Source organism: Balaenoptera borealis, assembly GCF_965194805.1.
Source record: "Balaenoptera borealis genome assembly, chromosome: 21".
NCBI classification, from domain to species: Eukaryota; Metazoa; Chordata; class Mammalia; order Artiodactyla; family Balaenopteridae; genus Balaenoptera; species Balaenoptera borealis.
In genome coordinates this window covers 7,984,016-7,992,392 of record NC_138880.1, presented here as the reverse complement: position 1 = coordinate 7,992,392, position 8,377 = coordinate 7,984,016, and positions in this window count along the sequence as shown.

The following is an 8,377-nucleotide window of genomic DNA, read 5'->3' as shown; positions in this document are numbered from 1 at the left end:
CCCTGAGACCCTGCCCCCCACCCTCCCTCCCTTCCCCCCAGCCGTTCCTCTTCCCTCCTCCTTCCCTCCTTTCCCAGGAGACCAGCGGTGACCTCACGGTCTTCTCCTCCAGCCCAGGTCCCTCTACACTTAGTCACATAGCGGCACACACCCTCACAGATCCATGCCCACTCACACATACACACATCCCTGCTCACACACACTCGCACATGCACAAATACACACTCCCACATTCACACTCACACGCTCACAGCTCACTCACATACACACATTCACGCACACTCACATGCACACTTACTCACATACAGTCATACATACTCACACATGTACAGAATCCCTTCCCAGCTGCTCCACCCCCACTGAGCTCAGAATCTAAACTCTGTCCCACACTTTCTACCCTTCAGTGTTGTCTCATTGTTTTATGTGTGTCGATCACACATCAGGCCCCCTAACTCTGCCCCTAAACTGCACAAGGGTAAGGCAGAAACGTGGGCTTCCCGCATCCCTCATCCATGGCATTTAGAGCTCAGTAAACTTTCAGAAGTGCTGATCTGAGCGAGATCCTGGAGATCACCGAGCTTCCAAGTTCCCCGCTCCAAACTAAGCCCACTGATGGATGGACGCACCCACACACACTCGCACGCACCCATGCACACATGCACGCTCTCACACATGCTCACACACGCGTGTGCACACATGCACGCTCACGCACACAAATGCACGCTCGCATGCTCACACACATGCACGCTCACATGCACAAATGAACACATGCACACACGCACACTCACATGCACACATGTACACACACGCTCGCACACATGCACACACGCACGCACACATACACGCTCACACGCACTCAGTGATCGATGCGTCAGTTGGAAGGATGGGGACAACAGTGCATGCACTCCAGGGTCACGCAGTGGCTGCTCCCCTGTACTTGGCACTTTGGTGGTGGACTGGGACCCAGGGCCCTGCCACTGGACGCTCCGTTCTGGCCTCAGACCACCCCCCGGGGGCGGGGAGGGGGTCCTGGAGGTCCCAGTCAGAATACTGATCTGGCTTCAGATGGACCTGGGTTCCAAGACTGGCTCTGCCACTTACTCCCTGTGACCATCAGCAAGTTCTTCCAAGGCTCGGTTCTTCAGCGTAAAATGGAAATAGTAATGGGATCTGTTCCCTTGAGCTGCTGTGAGCATTAAAGGAGATAAAGCAAGAAAAGCATTCAGCACAGGGCCTGACACATAGCAAAGAGCAATACGTGATTATTATCTGATTATTATCATCAGGGTTAAAAAGTAAAAGGAAGGGTGGTGTCCAGTCCTGGACCTGCAATCACTTACCTGTGAATATGACTTTACCGCTCTAAGCCCATTTCTTGCTTTGTCTGGGGTTACTTTTCTCTTTGGCAAAAAACGAAGATCATTAAACCTGCCTTACTGGGCTGTTGTGAAAGTTAAGTAAAATTCCAGCCAGGCTGCACCTCTCACCTGTGTGCACACCTAGCACGTAGGAAGCCCCAAGTCAAGGTGGTAATTGTCCTTATCTATAAGGCTGTGGTGTCCACCTACACGCCTTCTGAAGTCCCCACCAGCTCTTGCCACCTCTGTCCCTGTTATCCCTTCCCTGCCCCAAGTCCCACGTAAGCCCAGCCAGGCTCTTCGAGGACAAAAAAACCTCAAAAATGCCCTCTCTGGCCAAGGCTGCTAGGGACAAGCTTCCTCTCTAACATCTCAAAGCCCTATAAAGTTTGTTGCCACTCACTTCTCCCATGTTTTTCATAAACCAGATCCCAACTTGGCTCTGTCATTGCTGAGCTTGCAGTCTCATCCTCTCTCACACCCTGGAGAAACGGAGCCACTGTCACCTTCATACACCCTGAGGGCTGTGTCCAGCTGTGGGCTAGCCAGGGAAGGGTCATCTAAGAAGCGTTTCAGGGACTTCCCTGGCAGTCCAGTGGTAAAGACTCTTCCCTGCCCCTGCAAGGAGCACGTGTTTGATCCCCGGTCGGGGAACTAAAGATCCCGCCTGCTGCATGGTGTGGCCGAAAAAAAAAAAAAAAAAAGGAAGTGTTTCATTGCAAATGATCCAAATCCCCTTGTTTTTGGAGAGCAAGGGTTTGGGGATTTAGAACCAAGAATGAATGTTTGGACTCACAAACACAGAGAACAGACTTGTGGTTGCCAAGGGGGAGGGGGGTGGGGGAGGGATGGGTTGGGAGTTTGGGATTAGTAGATGCAAACTATTATATAGAGAATGGATAGACAACAAGGTCCTACAGTATAGCACAGGGAACTATACTCAATGTTGTGATAAACCATAATGGAAAAGAATATGAAAAAGAATATATATATATATATATATATATATATATGTATAGCTGAATCACTTTGCTGTACAGTAGAAATTAACACAACATTGTAAATCAACTATACTTCAATAAAATAATTTTTTTTAATTATTGACATGTGTACACTGATGTGTATAAAATTGATGACTAATAAGAACCAGCAGTATAAAAAAACAAACAAACAAAAAAAACAACTAATACCAAACTTTCTTTGTGTTATTTGTATGGAAATATGTTAATATAAATGTTTCAGACATTACATGAAATTTCTAAAAATCTTATATGTTCTGGTATAATGTTATAAGTCATAATTCTAGTTATTACTTTAAAATGTATATCTCAGAAATAACTAAATTTCCTTGTCAATTGCATTATTATGAACTTTCATCAAATCTTTAACCGTGGTCATTTTTAAGTCTTTTGTCATTTACAGACAGTTCTGAGTGTACTCTGATGCTTTCGCAAAAATGTTCCTATAAAAGGGTTTCATCTTCAAGGAATTCATGGAAAAGACTCTGACAAGTACAGGTTTCTGGTAACTGACTGTACTGCTGAACTGAATGAATAAGCATTTTCAGAACTCTAATGGAAAACTGATGAATTCATAAAAGAGCTAACAAAAGATCAAGATGAAAAAAAAATTAATTACATGGGACTGAGTGAACTGATGAGGATGATTATAATTTTTGTGACTTTCTGTTTGAATAAAAAAAAAAAAAGAAAGAAAGAATGAGGGCTTCCCTGGTGGCACAGTGCTTAAGAATCTGCCTGCCAATGCAGGGGACACAGGTTCCAGCCCTGGTCCGGGAAGATCCCACATGCCGCAGAGCAACTAAGCCCATGCACCACAACTACAGAGCCTGCACGCCAGAGCCCGAGAGCCACAACTACTGAGCCCGTGTACCACAACTACTGAAACCTGCGCACCTAGAGCCTGTGCTACGCAACAAGAGAAGCCACCACAATGAGAAGCCCGCACACCACAATGAAGAGTAGCCCCCGCTCGCCGCAACTAGGGAAAGCCCACGCGCAGCAATGAAGACCCAACTCAGCCAAAAATAAAATAAATAAATAAATTTATTAAAAAAGAAAAAAAGAATGAACGTTGGAGGAAAACTCCAGAACAGACTCACGTCACACTTTGAGAATCTGCGTAAACCGCTTATTCATTTGATTTTAATTTTAAATGATTTTTCTGATTATAAAAGTAATCATAGATGTAGAAAACAAACTTATGGTTACCAGGGGGGTACATGGGGGAGGGATAAATTGGGAGATTGGGATTGACATATACACACTACTCTACATAAAATAGATAATCAACAAGGACCTACTGTATAACACAGGGAACTCTACTCCATACTCTGTAATGGCCTGTGTGGGAAAAGAATCTAAAAAAGAGTGGATATATGTGTATGTATAATTGATTCACTTTGCTGATTTGCAGCATTGTAAATCAACTATAATCCAATAAAATTTTTCTAAACTAATCATAGAAAATACAGAAAGGCAAATATTTATGTATATACAAGTTACGTAATATATACGACTACTATTACCGGTTTTCTCATGTTTATTTTAACATCCTTGGGATCAACTTGTATAAAACATTTTACATCTGTTTTCCAGTTAATGTTACATATTATTATACAATTAATTTCCCATAGCATTAAAAACCTCTTTAATGACATCATCTTTAATGACTCCATAAACACACCCTCATTTGGAGACCACTAATTTATTTAACCATTCTCCTATCTTTGGCCATTGAGGTTGTAACCACTTTTTAACCCTAACAACCTCTGAAGCTCCCTGAAGTTCACGGCTCCCGACCAGAGGTGAGGAATTTGCAGCCCATGGGTCATAGGTGCCTCTGCACCCACCCACCCATGCACCCACCCAGCTCCACGTTAAGGTCCTGCTTTAATTACAGGATGAAGATCAGAAAGCCGCCTGCATGCTGCCTCTTTGCTCACGCATCCAGAATTAACATTTTAATGACTAAAGAGCAGCGCTGTCATCCTCACAAACATAATTCTGGTCAATAAGACAGGTGATCTAAATTGTAGGGAAATCCATTTTTACTAGAATTCCATAAGGTTGATTGAAGAAAATACAATCTATAAATCCTTTCCTTTCTTTTTTCCTTACCTTTGATCTGGTCTATCTTAGTCCAAACTCTTTTAATTGCAAGAATCAGAAACCCACTCCAAGGAGCTCGAATGAAAGGTTAGAGTTATTGCAAGGATACACAGAGGTCCAAAGGGAAAGCAGGAAGCATTGAATCATGCCTAAAGCAGAGCAGAAAACAGGGATTTGCTCTCTCTCTCTCTCTCTTCACTCACACGTGATTTCTCTGCTTTTCTCTGGGCTCCCACTCCCTCCCCGTCTCCCTCCCAACCGGCTTCTCTGAGTCTCAGTTCCTTATACATTCAGCAAATACGTAGACCCAAAATAGCTCCCTTTGCCCCCAACTTTACAGGGAACTTTCAGCACACATGCCCAGCGTCGGCCCGCAAAATCCTTCTGATGCCTGGTTCAGATTCCCCAAAGAAGGAACCTTACTGACTTAGGAGGACACGTAAGCCGTTGATAGCTCTCTGGCCAGCCCCCAGTCAGGTACTCCTGGCCCAATCGTCTGTGAGGGGGAAGCAGGGCCACGTGGGCCCCGCTCACCCAGCAAGGCCATGGGGGGACAGAAGTTTCCCTGGAAAGGAAGTTTGGGCCAACAAGGAGCCCCGTGTCTAATTCCTAGACTAAGGGCTATAAACTGAGTCAGAGATTTTCTTTCCACAGAAGTTCTGGAAACACAGTCTTAAGAAAGTGCCTAAGACTAATGCTAGCTCTTCATAACCAGGTGAACAAACAACATGGTTCCTGGAAGCCATTAGCCCTGTGTACCCTTAACTAAACCCCTGATTCTAGTCAGGAGCCTAGAGCCTCCAGCAGGTTCTTCAGATCAGCCGGGTCCTGGAGGTACACCCGCAAGCTCAGGGTTGCTCTCCAGCATCACGGGATTGGTCTGAAGCTGTCCTGACAGGTGGGCAGCTACCTGGAGGCTTCCCCGGGTCACCTGCACAGTTGTCTGGTCTACAGGGGGCAGTGGGTGTAACAGAAGGACACTGAGCCTCACACCCCAAGCAAAGATTTCCCAAGTACAATACCAGAAAGGGCGCTAACAATACAGGAAATGTTGATATGTTAAGCTACATTAAAATTAGAAGCTTCTGTTCATAATAACATAAGATGAAGAGAGTGAAAAGGCAAGCCACAAAGTAGGGGAAAATATGTGCAAAAAAGATATCCAATAACAGAGTGCAATTAAAATAGAATAAGAACTTGTACATTTTTTTTAAATGCAACAGAAAAATGACCAAAAGATTTGAACAAGCACTTCACAAAAGAGGATATTGAAATGGTTTATAAATGTACAAAAATGTGCTTAACCTCAGTAGCTACTGGGGAAATGCAAATGAAAAAACAAAGTGAGATATTGCTTTACCTTGTCAGAATAACAAAATGAGAAAGAATGCCAATACCGAGTATTGGAGAAGATGGGGAGAAATAGAAACTCACACGCTGCTGGGTGAGAGTGGAAACTGACATGCCCATTTTGAAAACCTATCTGGCGATATCTATTCAAGCTGAGCCCTAGACATACCATAGGACTCAGCAATTCCACTCCTAGGCATATGCCAAACAGAAATGCAGGCAACATAACATTATGTAAGAGTGCCAAAAACTAGAAGCCACCCAAATCTTCATCAACAGTAGAATGGATATGTTGGGGTGTAATCACACTATGGAAATTATATAGTAATGCAAATAAATAAATGAACTACCGTTACCTGCAAAAACATGGGTGAACTTCACAAGCAAAAAAGCCAGAGTACATACTATATGATTTCATTTACATGAAGTTCAAAAACAGGCAACACTATGCCATATGATCCAGCAGTCCCACTCCTAGGCATATATCCGGACAAAACTATAATTCAAAAAGATACGTGCACCCCTATGTTCACAGCAGCACTATTCACAATAGCTAAGACATGGAAACAACCTAAATGTCCATTGACAGATGAATGGAAAAAGAACATGTGGTATATATATATACACACACACACACAATGGAATACTACGCAGCAAAAAAAAATGAAATGATGCCATTTGCAGCAACATGGATAGACTTAGAGATTATCATACTAAGTGAAGTAAGTCAGAAAGAGAAAGGCAAATACCATATGATACCATTTATATGTGTAGTTTAAAATACGACACAAATGAACTTATCTACAAAACAGAAACAGACTCACAGACATAGAGAACAGACTTGTGGTTGCCAAGGGGGAAGAGGGGGCGGGGGAGGGATGGATTGGGAGTTTGGGATTAGCAGATGCAACCTATTATGTATAGAATGGATAAACAACAAGGTCCTACTGTATAGCACAGAGAACTATACTCAATATCCTGTGATGAACCATAATGGAAAAGAATATGAAAAAGAATATATATGTATAACTGCATCACTTTTTCTGTTACAGTAGAAATTAACACGACACTGTAAATCAACTATACTTCAATTAAAAAAAAAAAACAGGCAACACTAGTCTATGGTGTTCGGAGATAGGATTGTGGTCATTTTAAGGGAGGAGGCTGGAGGGTGGCGGGGAGAGAGCAGAGAGGAGGTTCTGGGATTCTGGAAACATTATAGTTCTTCATTGGGGTAGTGCTTACCTGAGTGTGTTTACCTTGGGATAGTTTGTCAAGCTGTACTCTTAGATACAGTCAGTTTTCTGAGTGTACTTTATGCACGGATTTTTAAATATTCATGTTTTACAAAGGTCAGTACTATACAATGTGATACATGTAACTATCCCCAAATATTGTTATATTCCATTACATATGTGACTCTTGAGGGCCACACAGGTTAAGTGATTTCCTGAAAGTCACACAAGTAGTTAGTGGTGGGCCAAGTCAACCTAGGTTGTAAGACTCCAAGGTCAGTACTCTTTCTACTATATTCTGATGCTTCCATTTATATACCGAAGCTTCAACCATAACGCCCACTCCTGCCAGGACTGATCAAATAGGCCTCCACCTCACAGAAAGAAGAAACAATTGATATTGAAGACTTTTGTGGAGCCATGAGCTAACCTTGATGTTATGTCAGCTCTCTAGTGGGCATTAGCCACACTCCATGCTCAATACTTCTGCCTTGCCTATAAAAGTCACTCCTGCAGAAACACCTCAACATGGAGCCACCAGACCAAGGGGGCCCTCCTTCCACCGGCCTCCCCAGACAGCTGCTGTGCTCTGACCTCATGTCTGATGTTGCAGCTTTGGCAAAGACACCCCAGTGCTCTTCCTGGTACCATTGTGGCTTTAAGGATCTGTTTGGTTCAAATTCAAACAAAAGTAAAGAAAAAAGGAGAGAAAATGTAAAATGGGACTAAATTAAGATAGGACAGAGAGTCAACTCTCTGAATTGCACCTGGACCTGGGGCACCTCTTGGGATTGTGGGTGTCTCATGGGAAGAAAAGAGAGCTCTGTCCCAGGAAGAGTTTAACATCACAGAATTCATCACAGTTGAAAGAGACTTTGAAGACTTTGAAAATTCTGACAGCAGAAAATGATACAGACAACACTTGGAGAGTATTTTACAGGTTCCAAAGCTTTTTCACATTTCTCTGCTGATTCTCCAGGCAACCATTACAGATAAGATAGTATCATTATCCCCATTGTAGAGACAAGGAAATCGAAACTCAGGCTATCTGCAGAGTAACTAAGTGGTGGTCTCCCGTGATTGGTCTCAGGTTGATTGAGTCCAAATTCCAAGTTCTTTCTATCCCCCCATACTATAAACCACACCCCACTCCAAGGGGACACCTGAAATTTGTCCTGACTACTTCTCAAGAAGTCCTAGAACCAGAAACCAACAGGGTTCCAAGAAACTCAACTAAAGGATGTGTTAGCCCAAGACCCTGGCTGAATATGATCTTAGATGTTTTTTCATTTTCTGCGTCAGC